We start from the raw sequence: 17,560 nt of genomic DNA on the forward strand, positions 1-17,560 counted from the left end.
CATCAGCTCATGAGAGTCAATGAATGCAACCTCAAGGTTTCAGCTTCCAAATTGTGTAACATTCAGTTCTAGGGATGTAGTGGCTATTTGTCCATTGAACTCTTTGATGCTAGCAGAATGACATTTCCTCCTTATGCCCCCTCTTACTTAGATTATCTATGCCAGTTTGTAAGAAATTATTTCATGCCATTCTGACTTTCCCTCCAGCTTTAAGGGACTCATATCTTCTCCCAAAGATGGGTGATGGAGGAGAGAAGAAAGGAAAATGGCAGGTGAAGGCAGGAGAACCATTTATTTTCCTGTGTAATAATAATAGTAATTGTAGTATTTATTAAGCACTTACTATGTTTCGAACACTGTTCAAAGCTCTGGATTAGGTAGAAGTTAATCAGGGTGGACCAAATCCCAGTCCCACATGGAGCTTCTGGTCTAAATAGGAGGAAGAACAGATATTTAATTCCCATTTTACAAATGAGGCAACTGAGACACAGAGAAGTTAAGTGACTTGCCCAAAGTCTCACAGCAGGCATTTGGCAGAGCTGGGATTAGAACTCAGGGCCTCTTACTCCCAGTCGCACTAGATTACACTGCTTCTTCCTCCATCATGTAGCTTTCCAATGTCCAGGAAAATCACGGCATTTGAAATCAGATTGAAAGGGATGTTTCCTTCATACTCTGCTTCTAAGAGGCTAAAGAGGTCAGAGTGACTTTTACTCCATGTGGTGGTGAATCTGAGAAGAAAAGTTACTGCCCAAATTGTCTGTCCTGAGATGTCCAGCCCCAGGGATTTGGTGAAATTGCTAGTGCGGCACAGAATGTAGAGAGCTTGAACATGAGCATTTCATAAAAAAAGAACTGCAAGAATGGATTATAAACATTGTAGGCTAGAAACACTTTCTCCAACCCAAACATTCCAGTAGTATTGGGCTGATGGATAAGACTGGAATGTTACATTCAGTAGAAGCAAGCGTTGATTAAAACCAGCCAGGCTGGAGTTTGTCTTTAAGCCCAACTAGACAAGCAGAGGAATTAGATACTGTAAAATTTGAGGAGAAACAAATGTATTTTTTAAATGTTCATGTTTATGACTTTGAAAGGGTAGTGGTAATACAGCAAAAGATTTCCTTAGATCTCAACAAGGAGAAAACAAAATGAATTTTTTTTCTGATTTAGAATGGAAGTGGTTCTGTTTGTAACCTGACAGAAATGTATATTAATTGGGAAAAGCCATTGTGCACCATAAGAACTGTGGACAATCCCCAGGAGGTCTTACTCTTCACTTGGTGAGCTGTGCCTTCTGCTTTGCAGGAGAAAGCCCACCAATGGTTACATTTTGATCAATCAATCAATCGTATTTACTGAGCACTTACTGTGTGTAGAGCACTGTACTAAGCATTTGGGAAGTTCAGTATAATAGAGTTGGTAGAATCTTATTCAGACTTTCTCCAAGTGGTGCAAAAAGGGAGCCACTTTGAGTAACTCTTGGGCTCCTCTAGTCTGCATTAGATGAAGGAATGTGGAGAGAGAACCTTCTGTTCAAAGGCTTTAATAATGTTGGTATTTGTTAAGTGTTTACTATGTGCCGAGTACTGTTCTAAGCGCTGGGGTAATAATAATAATAATAATAATGTTGGTATTTGTTAAGCGCTTACTATGTGCCGAGCACTGTTCTAAGCGCTGGGGTAGACATAGGGGAATCAGGTTGTCCCACGTGGGGCTCACAGTCTTAATCCCCATTTTACAGATGAGGGAACTGAGGCACAGAGAAGTTAAGTGACTTGCCCACAGTCACACAGCCGACAAGTGGCAGAGCTGGGATTCGAACTCATGAGCCCTGACTCCAAAGCCCATGCTCTTTCCACTGAGCCACGCTGCTTCTCCAGATACAGGTAATCAGGTTATCCCACTTGAGGCTCACGTTAATCCCCATTTTACAGATGAGGGAACTGAGACACAGAGAAGTTAAGTGACTTGCCCACAGTCACACAGCTGACAGGTGGGAGAGCCGGGACTTGAACCCATGACCTCTGACTCCCAAACCCAGGCTCTTTCCACCGAGCCATGCTGCTTCTCTAGTTGGGGAGTTTCGACCTTTGCTGCTTCAAAACAACTTTTAAAAGCAAATGGAAAAGGCATTGAGGGTAAATGATGGCATTTTGTTCTGTTGCAGAGCTTTGTAGCTCAGGGAGACGGCCTGCAGGGTCACCATCTAACAGAATATTTGGGTGTTGGGTAAATCTCAATGAAGAAGCTAGTTTGGGGCTTCATTTTAGCTATTGTGCTGTTATCACACTGCATTCAAATCCAAAGGAATCTGTGTTTAGACTAAACTTAGAAGAAGAGATGTTTTCCTCCAGATTCGGGCATCATTCAAAGTGCCAATTTGTTGTATTTCCTCACCCCAGTTCAGTAGGAACTGAGCGTAGATCTTGTTCCTTCAGTTCTGAGGGCTTGTTAAAGGTTCCTCATTTTAAAGATTGAAAACGTTCCCACTTACTGTTCTATGTATTCACTTATGATCCACACAGACCAAATTCCATTCATCCTCCCCAAGTCGTCAGCTAATGGTGCAGTTTGCCGTAGGCCTGCACTTACTGCTTTGAGTTACATGCTTATTTCTGCTTCTCACCAATTTCCCACAACAGCTTCTTCTCCCTGGTATTTTGTATATGTTGTTTCCATTCCAGGGATCTCTCTTGAGCTTGTGTAATGGCTTATCAGCATTTATTACCTGCAGAGTAGTTTTAATAGACAATGCCATTTTATATTGGTATGATGTGGAGGGGAGATGTGAGCCTTCAATAAAGATGAAAATAAAAATGAAGTAATATTGAGTCCATATGAAGCCAAAGTATCTTGCTGCTAGGTACTTCAGAATCTCTACAGGTTTGGATTCTGGAGTAGTGATCGGCTTTATATCTTCGACTTACCCTAAAGCATTTACGAAGATAAATTCCCATTTTTTTCTGTATGCATTCCCATTAATTGCTTGAATTTAAGCCTTTTCTTTTTATATTCATCCCATTGGTTGAATCAGCAAAGCAATCCTAGACAGTGGCTACACCAAAAACTGAGGGCAACTGTTCTTATCCCCATAAGATTTGCATGGTCTCCTTTATGCTAGATCAGTAAGTTAGTTGGTAGAAGCAGCATGGTCTAGTGGATAGAGCATGGGCCTGAGAGTCAGAAAGACCTGGGTTCTAATCCCGGATCTGCCACTTGTCTGTTTTGTGACCTTGGGCAAGTCACTTAAGTTCTCTGTGCCTCTCTTAGCTAATCAGAAAATGGGGATTAAGACTGTGGGACAGGGACTATGTCCAATCTACCCCTAGTATCTACCCAAGTGCTTACTATAGAGTCCAGTACATCATAAGTGCTAACAAAAACCATTAAAAAAATGATGGTAATAAGAACTTACTATGTACTAAGCAGTCTCCTAAGCACGGGGGTAGATACAAGAGAATCAGCTTGTATGGAGCTCAGGTCTGTCATTCAAAATGATAATACCTGCAAGATTACAAAGAAGCAGATACTGAACTCTCAGAAAGTGAGTCTTCCACCAAAAGCAGTAGGAACAGAAGATGTCAGTGTCACCAGAATAAAACTTGCAAAAGTTTCTGAAGAAAATCTGCTATCGATCCGCTTTGAACATGTGACTTGTGCCTGCTAATCTCACTGGCGGGAGCTTCCCATCATATCTACATAGAAAACGTGGCAGCTTAGATGGAGGTAGTTCAAAAGCAGTGGTTCCTACCCATGGTTCAGTCTCTCCACGCAGGGGTTCTGTTGAATGAGCCGTTGGGACCGTATGGCATTTAGAACATCCTGGAGCTGGGTCTAGAATGCAGAGCGCTTTCTGAAAGAAACACAAACAAATGACAGCGAGTGTCATTTCCACATTCTTCTGACTGTGCTGGCTGGAGGGGAATAAATATTTTCTTGGTGTTGCTGAATGGAAATGGACTCTTGGTTCTCTGGATTGCCAAGAGATGATTGCCAGATGTGGGGAAGCACGCAGGCAGCTGTGCGGGCTCTTTGGGGCAAAACACGGCAAAATGGGAAGGTTTCAGAATTCATGAAACCAGACAGAGAGAGGGTCCCAAAACATAGCTTACTATTATTTGTTGTTGTTGTTGTTTTTCCTGAGGGGTAAGGCAACAGGATATATCCTTTTTCCACTCAGTTATTCTCTTAACTTGGGAAGTAGCAACTTTGGATAATAAAGTGACTGGGGAAAAGCCCCCAGGATTCTTCTCATAGAGTAATGTGCTCAGTGACATGAGGGAAGACTTAAAAACACCTCAACCATATACATTTTCCTTTGTTTCACCCATAGTGGGCCTTGCTGAAGTTCAAGGCCTCAATATTCATTCTATGTTTCTAGGACTGTTTTCTAGGGCCAGCAGACAATGAGTTGGTAAATTGTAAATATCAAATATATTGATCATGCTATTTATTTTTTCAACAACTGTGACCTTGTGCACTGTGAATGCTCTGTGCATTATAGGGTCCTTAGTGAAAAGAAAATCATCATTAAATCCAAATGAGTTCATGTAATTGATTACAAAAGAATGGCATGATATTTGATTATTTTTATTGTGAAAAAAGGTATAGCTATAATATGAACTAAACCTTTATAAGAATTCTAGGAGTCAGTATTGTTATGCAATATCTATCAAATGCTGTTCACTATCAATAAAATATATCAACACTGAGTGTGTTATATGTTTTCCGGCCAGGTGTATATACGAAATGGGCTTGGAGAGTGTTCTTGTGATTTGAATTTTTTCAAAATATGGCACCACTTTGAAATGGAATAACAGATCCCTTTTGAAACCTCAAATTTTCCTCTAAGTTTGGAAAAGCTAAGGGGCTTGAACTTCATTAAAATTCTCATTATTAAACTGGGCATTTTTGGATTTTTACCATTTGCCATAGCTCCTCAATTTGGTGTCTCCAGGAGGAATGTGATGTTCCATACCCCTCCTAAAATGAACCATTGGAATGTGTCACAGCATTTCCATGAGAATTTATTTTTGTTCTTAATAATAAAGCCAGCTCTCCCCTGATTCCAAAGCTGGTTTGACTCTCTTTTCCTCCTGCAGCCAGGGCTACATTGGCCCCAAAATTAGAACACCCTCCACCCCACCCCCCGGCCCCTGCCACCACCACCACCATTTGCTGCTCTATGCCAGTCCACATTCCAAACAAGGAAAGATCTAGTCGGAGTCGGACATAGCCCAGTCCAGCCTACACAGGCACCAACTCAGCCATTCCTTAGGGTCTAGGTGGGCTCAAACAACCTACCTCTTGGCCACACAGAGGATGGGGAAGGTCACCCAACCTACAGGTCCCAAGACAATGAATGGGTGACCTTTTTAGAAACTGTGACAAGGGACTAGAGTGTGTTCAATCACTGTCCCAGGGTAACCCCATGTGACGTCAGTTCAGGAAAGGCACCTAACCCCCAAATGCATTGCTTTGACCCCAGATTTCTGTGTGATTTGTTAGAGTGCCCAACTAAGTTTTTTAAAAGTTTCAAACCAAATACCACAATTATTATTAGCCAACGGTTTTGCAGCAGATGAGGAGTAGTCGAAATGCAGTTCTGGTCACTGCAATTAGTGCTAATAGAACAGGAAAAGGTGCCAAAAAGGACAACCAAGATCATTGGGGGTTGAGAAGGTTCTGCATTAAGCACAGACTGAAAAGATTAAGATTCTCCATTCTGGTAAAACAATGGCTGAAGAAGTATGTGTGTGGTTAAAATATACAAAGTCCTGAAGGATAATAATAATTATGGTATTTGTTAAGCACTAATCATGTGCCAGGCACTTGTCTAAGTGCTGGGATAGATACAAGCTAATCGAGCTGGACACAATCCCTGTCCCTTGTGGGATTCACAGTCTCAATCCCCATTTTACAGATGAGGTAACTGAAGCACAGAGAAGTGAAATGAGTGAAATGACTTGCCCAAGGCTACACAGCAGGCAAGTGGCAGAACTGGGATTAGTCCTCATAACCTTCTGACTCCCAGGTCTGTGCTCTATCCACTATGCCATGCTGCTTCCAGGATTGGCAGGACTAGCTTCCCACTGCTTTCATTGAATTTCCTTGTCTGGTCCTTATCTATTTCCCACCAGGCTCCTTTAAGATAGAAGAAATTGTCTGAAATCAAGTGCAGTAATAACCACCACTATCAAGATTCTTATCCCTGCTCTGCCACTTGTCAGCTGTGTGACTGTGGGCAAGTCACTTCACTTCTCTGGGCCTCAGTTACCTCATCTGTAAAATGGGGATTAACTGTGAGCCTCACCTGGGACAACCTGATTACCCTGTATCTACCCCAGCGCTTAGAACAGTGCTCTGCACATAGTAAACACTTAAAAAATACCAACATTATTATTATTATTGTTTGTTTTTTTCCCACCAACAACAGGACAGTTGCCCTGGTGTGGCCCCTGAGTCTGTGTTCTACAGATGTGTTGCAGCATGAAAGCACAAAGGGGCAAGAAAGTTCTTGCTTTTGCTGGGCCGATTGCTGAGGGGAAAGGGACTTACCAGGAAGAACTAGCTTATTCAATTGTTGCTAAAGAGAAACAGGATTTAACAGACATTTTCCATGCTCTTTGTCCAGTGTTTACATTGTATATCTCTGTCATGCATCCTGTCTCTAGGGTCCAGGGCTCATCGCCTCCACAATCACTGACACGCTTGATGCTGCTGGCCCCTTTCAGGATGTTCCTGGAAGTTATAGATTTGGGAGCTTGAAACTCCTGTTCAGAGAATAATTTTCTCAAATCCTATTGCTGCTGGACATTACCACAACTTTACGGAGGTCTTGTTAAAGGACCCTATTTTTCACAACTTCCTCACGTGCCTTCTGTTCCACACACCCACTCCCTGCAAATCTGTCCTGTTCCTCCACAGAGACCTATGATCTTCCAACCTCCTCCAGTTTTCTAAAGTTACAACACCTCATTTGGTTTCCATAATCAAACTGCCTCCTTTTAACCCAAGGTGATGCCCTGAACACCACCTTCTCCACTGAACTCAGCTCCCTCATTCCCCGTCCCTCTGCCGATCCTGACTGCCTACCCACACCCTGTATCAACTCCACAGTGTGCATCCTCCACTCCTGTGATTGAGCTTCAGAGTGCTCCTGGCAGAGATTTAGACACCAGGCTGACCTCGTCCATCTCAAATTCACCCTCACCTGCTCTCTCCTCTGCCTGACAACAATACTTTTCCATCCTAATTGACTTTTGAGCTTACTGTCGACGACAGCTCTCCCAGACATTTAACTCCCTCTTCAAACCCACTGCCCCCCCGAACTTCTCCATCTCTTTCCCCTAATGACCATGCCATGTATTTTATTGATACCATCAGCTGTGATCTCCTTACTCTCTTCCCTGCTCCTCTCCAGTCCCTCCCTCCTCTGGTCCTCTCATCGATTCTCCCATCTTTCTTTCCCAGCAGTATCTCAAGAGGAGATCTCCCACTTCCTCTCAAAATCTACCCACTCCACTAGTACTTCCAAACCCACCCCCTCGTGCCTTTTCAAAACACTTCCCCTCTTCCTTCTTCCCTTCCTGACCACCATCTTCAGTTGTTCACTTTCCAATGACTCCTTCCTCACTGCTTTCAAACATGCTTAAGTATCCCTTATTCTTAAAATACCCTTCCCCGACCCCACAGCTCCCTCCAGGTATTGCCCCATCTCCCTCCTATAATTCCTCTACAAACTCCTTGAATGAGCAGACTACATGTCATGCCTCCACTTCTTCTCCTCCAATTCTCTTCTTGACCTCCTCTAATCTGGCTTCCACCACCTTCACTCCACTCCCTTTCTAAAGTTACTAATGACCTTCTTCTTGCCAAATCCAATAACCTCCACTCTATCCTAATCATCTTCAAACCTCTTACCTCGGACCCTCTACTCTTTGAAACATTGTCCAATCTTGGCTTCACTGTTACTGTCTTCTCCTAGTTCTCTCTTTCCATCTCTCTGACAGCTCCTTATCAGTCTCTTTCACAGGTTCCTCCTTTGCCTCCCACTCTGACTGTAGGAGGTCTCTCAAGGCTCAGTTCTGGGTCCCCTTCTATTTTCTATTTATACCCACGCCTTTGGATAATGCATTCACTTCCATGGCTTCAATCAACTTCCATCTCTACATTGGTGATTACTAAACCTACCCCTCCAGACCTGACCTCTCTCCTTTTCTGCAGTCTTACATTTCCTCCTGTCCATAGGACATCTATAACCTGAATGTCCCACCAAGACATGAAGCTCAACATGTCCAAAACAGAACTTCTCACCTTCCCTCCCAAATCTTGTCCTCCCATGTCTTTACCATCGCTGTAGACAACACCACCATTCTCCTTTCTCACAAGCCTGTAACCTTGGTATTGCCCTTGACTCATCTCTCTCATTCAACACACAATTCAATCTGTCACCAAATCCTGTTGGTTTCACCTTCACAACGTTGCTAAAATCCACCCTTTCCCCTCCATCCAAACTGCTACTTCCCTGATCCAAGCACTTTCCCAATCCCACCTTGACTACTGCATCAGCCTTCTCGCTGACCTCCCTGACTCCATACTTCAGTCCCTGCTACTTTACCTCTCCATTCTTCTTCTGCAACCTACTCCTCACTCTTTGCTCCTCTAATACCAACTCATTCACCGTATCTCAATCTTGTCTATCTCACTGCTGACCCTTTGCCCATGGACTGCCCTCTTCCTTCATATATGACAGAAGACACCACTCTCCCTACCTCAAAACCTTATTAAAATCACATCTCCAAGAAACTTTCCCTGATTTAAACCATCTTTTCCCCATCTCCTTCTCCCTTGTCCGTTGCCTGTACACTCGGATCTGTACCCATTAAACACTTGATATCCACCCCACCCTTAGCCCCACCGCACTTATGCATGTATTTATAATTTATTTTAATATCTATCTTCCCCTCTAGACTGTAGACTGTGAGCGCCTTGTGGGAAGCAGCGTGGCTCAGTGGGAAGAGCACGGGCTTGGGAGTCAGGGGTCATGGGTTCAAATCCCGGCTCTGCCACTTGTCAGCTGTGTGACTGTGGGGAAGTCACTTAACTTCTCTGTGCCTCAGGTACCTCATCTGAAAAATGGGGATTAAGACTGTGAGCTTCACGTGGACAACCTGACTACCCTGTATCTACCCCAGCGCTTAGAACAGTGCTCTGCACATACTAAGCGCTATTATTGTCGGCACAGAATGTGTCTTCCAACTCTGTTGTATTTTATTCTCTCAAGCGCTTAGTACGGTGCTCTGCCCACAATAAGCACTCAATAAATATCTGATGGTTTGATTTTTCACAGTTTGCATTGGGTGCCCTAAAATAGTAACTCCAAAGGCTCAGAGCCCTGGCCTTTTGCCAGATATTGCTGCTTTTGCAGAAGAATGCCGTACTTCAAGGGATTTCATTCATTCTTACATTCACTCTTATTTATTCATTCAATAGTATTTATTGAGCGCTTACTATGTGCAGAGCACTGTACTAAGCGCTTGGGATGGACAAGTCGGCAACAGATAGAGACAGTCCCTGCCGTTTGACAGGCTTACAGTCTAATCGGGGGAGACGGACAGACAAGAACAATGGCACTAAACAGCATCAAGGGGAAGAACATCTCGTAAAAACAATGGCAAATAAATAGAATCAAGGCAATGTACAATTCATTAACAAAATAAATAGGGTAACGAAAATATATACAGTTGAGCGGACGAGTACAGTGCTGTGGGGATGGGAAGGGAGAGGTGGAGGAGCAGAGGGAAAAGGGGAAAATGAGGCTTTAGCTGCGGAGAGGTAAAGGGGGGATGGCAGAGGGAGTAGAGGGGGAAGAGGAGCTCAGTCTGGGAACGCCTCTAGGAGGAGGTGATTTTTAAGTAAGGTTTTGAAGAGGGAAAGAGAATCAGTTTGGCGGAGGTGAGGAGGGAGGGCGTTCCAGGACCGCGGGAGGACGTGACCCAGGGGTCGACGGCGGGATAGGCGAGACCGAGGGACGGCGAGGAGGTGGGCGGCAGAGGAGCGGAGCGTGCGGGGTGGGCGGTAGAAAGAGAGAAGGGAGGAGAGGTAGGAAGGGGCAAGGTGATGGAGAGCCTTGAAGCCTAGAGTGAGGAGTTTTTGTTTGGAGCGGAGGTCGATAGGCAACCACTGGAGTTGTTTAAGAAGGGGAGTGACATGCCCAGATCGTTTCTGCAGGAAGATGAGCCGGGCAGCGGAGTGAAGAATAGACCGGAGCGGGGCGAGAGAGGAGGAAGGGAGGTCAGAGAGAAGGCTGACACAGTAGTCTAGCCGGGATATAACGAGAGCCCGTAATAGTAAGGTAGCCGTTTGGGTGGAGAGGAAAGGGCGGATCTGAGCGCTTACTGTGTACACAGCACTGTACAAGTGCCTGGAGTGTACAATTCGGCAACAGATAGAGACAATTTCTGCCCAACAACGGACTCACAGTCTAAAAGGGGGAGAGAGACAGCAAAACAAGTAGTCAGGCATCAATACCATCAAAATAGATAAATAGAATCATTAATAAAATAGATAATAAATTATATATACAAATATACACAATTGCCGTGGGGAGGGAAATGGGGTAGAACAGAGGGAGGGAGAAGGGGGAATGGGGAGGGGAGGAAAGGCAGAGGGAAAGGGAGGGCGGGAGGGCTTAGTCTGCGATGACCTCCTGGAGGAGGTGAGCTCTCACTAGGGCTTTGAAAAGGGGAAGAAGGTTAGTTTGGCAGATGGATGTGAGGAGGGAGGGCATTCCAGGTCAGTGGTAGGACGTGGGCCAGGGGTCAGTGCGGGACAGGTGAAAATGAGGCATAGTGAGGAGGTTAGCGGTAGAGGAGCTGAGTATGTGGGCTGGGCTGTAGGAGGAAAGAAGGAAGGTGAGGTAGGAAGGGGCAAGGTGATGGAGAGCTTTGAAAACAAGAGTAAGGAGTTTTTGCTTCATGCAAAGGTCGATAGGCAAACACAGGAGGGTTTTGAGGAGGGGAGTCACATGCCCAGAGCGTTTCTGGATTTGTTTTCCATTGGCTAGAAAGATGATTCCTAGACCTAAAGAGGAAGACAGGATTTTCTTTTTCCCATAACTGTGAACTGGCCTTGGCTGCTTGAAAATGCTGTGAACGCTCTATGCTTCTGGGGGCAGATGATGGAAAGAGCAGCTCATTGTGATGCTGGAAGTGTACAGTGTACAGTGTTTTTTTAATGGTATATAAGTGCTTAATATGTCCCAAGCAATGTTCTAAGCATTGTGGTAAATACAAACTAATCAGGTTGGACAGTCCCTGTCCCATGTGGGGTTCACAGTGTTAATCCCCATTTTAGAGATGAGGTCACTGAAACACAGATAAGTGAAATAACTTGCTCAGAGTCACACAGCAGACAAGTGGTGGAGCTAGGATTATAACCCAGGTCCTTCAGACTCCCAGGCCCATGCTCCATCCACTAGGCCATCCTGCTTCAGTGTTCTTTCAAGCCTCTTTTCAAGAAAGAGTGTGAATCATTTGGGGACAGCATTAATCTCTGCTGATCCAGACCACATAGAAAATCGAGCTCCTAATGCCACTATCAAAAATGTACCAGTATTTATTGAGTGCTTACTGTGTGCAGAGCACTGAACTAAGCACTTGGGAAAGTACGACAGAGCACATAGACATGATCCCTGGGCTCAAGGAGTTTACAAATCTAGTGGAGACAGACACCAAAATAAATTACAGGTAGTGGGGAGCAACCAGAGTGTAGGCATATGTCTGTGGAGGTGGGGTGCGGTGAGTACCCAGGTTCTTAGGGGGTAAAGACCCAATCAATCAATCAATCAATCAATGGTATTTATTGATCACTTACTGTGTGCCGAACAGGGTAGTAAACACTTGACAGAGTACAGTACAACAGAGTTGGCAGACGTGTCCCTACCCACACAGGATTTACAAAGCATGTGTTCCAGGTATCCTGGCATTTCTCAGGTCACATTTCTTGGATGTTTGGATTTGGAATTTGAGGGCTTATATGAACTACATTTAGTGTAATTGGAGGAAAAAATCAATCAATCTTATTTACTGAGCAGTTACCGTGTGCAGAGCACTGTACTAAGTGCTTGAGAGAGGACAATATAACGATGTAACAGACTCATCCCCTGCCCACAGAGAACTTGCCATCTAGAGGGGAGGAATATTTTTTACACAATTCGACGGGATCCTAGGGGTATGACGATTTTTAGAACACCTGGAGAAAGGATTTCAAGAACCTCCTCCTGCTTCTCCTCCTGCAGTGACTTTTCTCTCGGGGTTAATCCCAGGAGAGTACTCTATCCTTTCCCTAATCTCAGCTGAGTTTTACAATAGAGTGATCGAAACCTGCAAGCCTCCGGGAGGTCCGGAGTTGAAAAATCCGTATTGGCGTGGCTGTAACTCTGTGCGTCTGGAGACTCCTGGAAGGATCAAGGTTTCCGGGCCTCATCTGGTTCCAGTTAGCTGTCGGGCACAGGGATCCCTGCTGCAGGAATTTGCCGACTCGTCCCTGACTGCCCCGGTGGCATCTTAGAAACCCTGGGCAAGGTTCCAGCTGCTCTGGGGCCACTGTCACTGCGGGGTTAGTGGTGCGAGGGCTGTCCGGGGGTCTCCCCGTCGCCCCCGGCCCCCTCCGGCTGCGGGAGTCAGAAGCTGCCCGGCTCATCTGAAGGAGGCGCTCGCACCCAGCCCCTTCTCCGTCTTCTTCTGCCCCGGAGAGCCTGTCTAAAAATGGCTTTGCAAAAAAAAAAAAAAGCAAAAAACCCTTGACCAGCAAGGACGGCCTCTTCCTGAAATCCCCGTTCGCTTCGGTCCAGGAAGTAGCGGCAGCTGGGGAAAGAAGGGGCAGCAGGGGCAGGAGCAGAAGGAGGGGCAGGAGCAGAAGCGGTTACAGGGGCAGAGGGAGCAGGATCAGGGGGTCGGAGAGAGCAGGAGGAGGGCTCGGAGGGAGCAGGAGGAGGGCTCGGAGGGAGCAGGAGGAGGAGTCAGAGGGAGCAGGATCAGGGGAGCAGAGCGAAGTGGTCAGAGGGTGCAAGAGCAGGGTCAGGAGGAGCAGGATCAGGGGGTCAGGGGGAGCAGGGTGAAGGGGTCAGAGGGAGCAGGATCAGGGGAGCAGAGCGAAGTGGTCAGAGGGTGCAAGAGCAGGGTCAGGAGGAGCAGGATCAGGGGGTCAGGGGGAGCAGGGTGAAGGGGTCAGAGGGAGCAGGATCGGGGAGCAGAGCGAAGTGGTCAGAGGGTGCAAGAGCAGGGTCAGGAGGAGCAGGATCAGGGGGTCAGGGGGAGCAGGGTGAAGGGGTCAGAGGGAGCAGGATCGGGGAGCAGAGCGAAGTGGTCAGAGGGTGCAAGAGCAGGGTCAGGAGGAGCAGGATCAGGGGGTCAGGGGGAGCAGGGTGAAGGGGTCAGAGGGAGCAGGATCAGGGGTCCAGGGGGAGCAGGGTGAAGGGGTCAGAGGGAGAAGGATCAGGGAGTCAGGGGGAGCAGGATCAGGAGGTCAAGGGGAGCAGGATCAGGGCCAGAGGGAGCAGGGTGAAGGAGTCAGAGGGAGCGCGGTCAGGGGGAGCAGGGTGAAGGGATCGGGGGAGCAGGGTGAAGGAGTCAGAGGGGTCCAGGGAGAGCAGGGTGAGGGGGTCAGGGGGAGCAGGAGGAGGGGGTCAGAAGGCGAGGAGTCGGATCCCGCGGAGCTGGCGGGTGTCTGCGCCCCCGAGGCGGCGGAGGCGGGCGGCCGGTCCCGGGGGCCGGGCTGGGCCGGGGGCCGGGGCCGGGCCCTCGGGGAGGATGCGGGGGTCCTGCCCGGGGGAGCGGCGCCGCAGGCCGGGGGGAGCCGAGGGAAGCCGCCCAGCAGGTAAGTCTGCGCAGCCCCGAAAGCCTCTGGGAAAACCTTACTTTAATAATAATAATAATAAGGATGGTATTCGTTAAGCGCTTACTATGTGCCAAGCACTGTTCTAAGCGCTGGGAGGGGGGGGGGAGACAAGGTGATCAGGTTGTCCCACGTGGGGCTCACAGTCTTCACTCCCGTTTTCCAGATGAGGGAACTGAAGCACAGAGAAGTGAAGTGACTCGCCCAAAGTCACACAGCTGACAAGAGGCGGCGCCGGGATTAGAACCCATGACCTCTGGCTCCCAGGACGCCTGCGGGACCTTGGCGGCAGAGCTCCAGGGCCAGCTGCCCGAGCCCTGGGAAGGGGAAGCAGAAGCCCAGAGAAGCAGCGTGGCCCAGCGGCAACAGCACGGGCTTGGGGGGTCATGGGAAGTGGGTTCGAATCCCGACGCCGCCCCTTCCCTGCTCTGTGCTCTGGGACCAGTCACTTGGATAAAGCATACACCTGGGAGTCAAAAAGACCTGGGTTCTAATCCCAGTTCTGCCACTTGTCTGCTGTGAGATCTCGGACAAGTCATTTCACTTCTCTGGGCCTCAGTTATCTCATTTGGAAAATGGGGATTAAGACTGGGAGCCCGTATATGGGACAGGGACTGTGTACAACCCAATTACTTTGTATCTTCCCCAGCACTTAATACAGTGCCCAGCGCATAAGGGCGTAACAAATATCACAATTATTTTAGAGAGGCAGCGTGGCTCAGGGAAAGGAGCCCGGGTTTGGGAGTCAGAGGTCATGGGTTCTAATCCCGGCCCCGACACTTGTCAGCTGTGTGACTTTGGGCAAGTCACTTAACTTCTCTGTGCCTCAGTTACCTCATCTGTAAAATGGGGAATAAGGCTGTGAGCCCCGTGTGGGACAACTTCATTACCTTATATCCCCCTCCGCCCAGCGTTTAGAACAGTGCTTGGCTCAAAGTAAGCCCTTAACAAATGTCATTATTATTATCATTATTATTCTCTCGGCCTCAGTTATCTCATCCGTAAAATGGGAATTAAGACTTGCGGCTCCATGTGGGATAACCTCATTATCTTGCATCTACCCCGGCGCTTAGAACAGGGCTTGACACTTAATCAATGCTATTATTTATTATTAATATTAAGGGCCAGGGGGGCAGAACCGGAGTCCCCCCCCCCCCGGGTGGGGGTCTAGGGGGTCACCGCTCAGCCTCGCCCCTCTGCGGGGGAGGAAGAGGAATAATAATAATAATGGCGTTTGTCAAGCCCTTACTCTGAGCCAGGCACTCTACTAAACCCGGCTCTGCCACTTCTCTGCGGTGTGACCTCGGGCAAGTCTCTTCACTTCTCTGGGCCTCAGTTCCCTCATCTGGAAAATGGGGATTGAGATTGTGAGCCCCTCAAGGGACAGGGACTGTCTCCAACTCCATTTGTTTGTGTCCACCCCAGCGCACAGGACAGTGCGTTGGCACATAGTAAGCGCTGAACAAATACCCTAATTATTATTATTACTAAGCTCTGGGGTGGATATAAAAATAATAATGATATTTGTTAAGCACTTACAATGTGCCCAGCACTGTTCTAAGCGCTGGTGTACATATAAGGTACTCAGGTTGTCTCACGTGGGACTCAGTCTTCATCCCCATTTTCCTGCTGGGGTAACTGAGGCCCAGAGAAGTGAGGTGGCTTGCTCAAGGTCACCCAGCAGACAAATCAGGATTAGAACCCATGTCCTCTGACTCCTGAAACCCATACTCTTGCCACTAAGCCATCTCCCACTCCCTTCTGCATCGCCCTGAGTCCTTTTGCTCTTCCCTCCCTTCTCGCCTCATATCATTTATGTAGATATTTGTCAATTTAATTATTTATTTATACTGATGTCTGTTTATTTGTATCGATGCCATCTCTGCCCACCCCCAGACTGTGAGCTACTCATGAGCAGAGACCATCACTCTTTATCGTTGTATTGTACTTTTCCAAGCGCTTCGTATAGTGCTCTGCACAAAATCAGCGCTCAGTAACTGCGATCGAATGAGTGAGTACAAGAAAATGGAGTTGGACATGATCCCTTGTCCCACGTTGGACTCCCACGATCCTCATTTTCCAGATGAGAGAACTGAGGCTCATGTGGCAGAAGCAGGAGCAGCCGCGCGGACAGAGGACTCCCTAATTCATTCATTCAATTGTATTTATTGAGTGTTTACTGTGTGCTGAGCACTGTCCTAAGCGATTGGAAAGTACAATACAGCGATAGAGACAATCCCTGCGCACGACGATGAGCTCACAGTCTGGATGGGGGAGAGACAGACATCAATACAAGTAAACAGGCATCAATATAAATTTAAAAAAGTGACAGATATATGCTTAAGTGCTATTGGGATTTGGAGGGCAGCAATCAAAAGCAAGGTGTACGATAACGGCGGTGTCCGCGTCCAGGGGTCCCAGGAGTCCAGTCCCAGCCTCCTCTCGCAGGCCCGCAGGGAGGGCGACTGAGCCCGGGACCTCTAGGACCAAGGGGGTTAGAGACGGGGTCACAGGGAACGGACCATCCATCAATCATAGTTATTGAGCGCTTACGGTGTGCCGAACACAGTACTAATCAATCAATCAATCATATTTAGTCAATCATTTGTATTTATTGAGTGCTTACTGTGTGCAGAGCACTGTACTAATCAATCAATCAATCGTAGTCAATTGTGTTTACTGAGCACTTACTGTGTGCAGAGCACTGTACTAAAGTCTTGGAAGAGTATAGTATAACAATAAACAGACATATTCCCTGCCCACAACGAGCTTACAGTTTACTTTGTGCTGAGTACTGTACTAATCAATTAACCAATCAATCATATTTATTCAATCATATTTATTGGGAGCTTGCTATGTGCAGAGCACTTGACTAAGCACTTGGGAGAGTACAATACAACAGAGAGGTTCCCTATGCATAACTAGTTTGCAGCATCGAGAGGGAGTTATGTCTACTAACAATCAATCAATCGTATTTTTGAGCGCTTACCGTGTGCAGACCACTGTACTAAGCACTTGGGAGAGTACGCTACGGCAGAGTTGGTAGTGGCAAGCCCTGGAGCATCCCGCCCAGCTGGCCCAGGCTGAGACTGTGGCTGGTGCCCCCGGCCTAACCTCCCTCAAGCCGGGCTGGAGGACCAGGGGTCTTCTGGGGGATGGGATGGAGTCCGCTGGAAACCTTGGGATAATAACAATAATAATAGTTGTGGTATTAAGCGCTTACTATGTGTCAGGTACTGTATTAAGCACTGGGGTGGATACAAGCAAATCGGTTGGACACAGGCCCTCTCCCATGCGGGGCTCACAGTTTCAATCCCCATTTTACAGATGAGGTAACTGAGGCCCAGAGAAATGAAGTGACTTGCCCAAGGTCACAGCAGACAAGTGGCCGAGCGGGATTAGACCCGTACATAGTCTCTCTCTAAAATCTCTTCCATCAGAGTGCCACCACTCCTATTCCTACTGGACTCGCATGATAAATGAGGGAGACATTTTCAAAAAGGTTTGGACTTGAGAAGGCGCCTCTGAATGTTAACGGCTGGAGCCGGTTTGGGGCTCATTGTTATGGGTCTTCGGTTGTGACTGCTTGTTTTCAATGCGAAGAGAATGGATTAGTATTTAGTGTTTTCTTTGGGGCAATTCTTAGACCAGTGCTGCT

This window comes from Ornithorhynchus anatinus, chromosome 1 (assembly GCF_004115215.2).
Source record: "Ornithorhynchus anatinus isolate Pmale09 chromosome 1, mOrnAna1.pri.v4, whole genome shotgun sequence".
NCBI lineage: Eukaryota > Metazoa > Chordata > Mammalia > Monotremata > Ornithorhynchidae > Ornithorhynchus > Ornithorhynchus anatinus.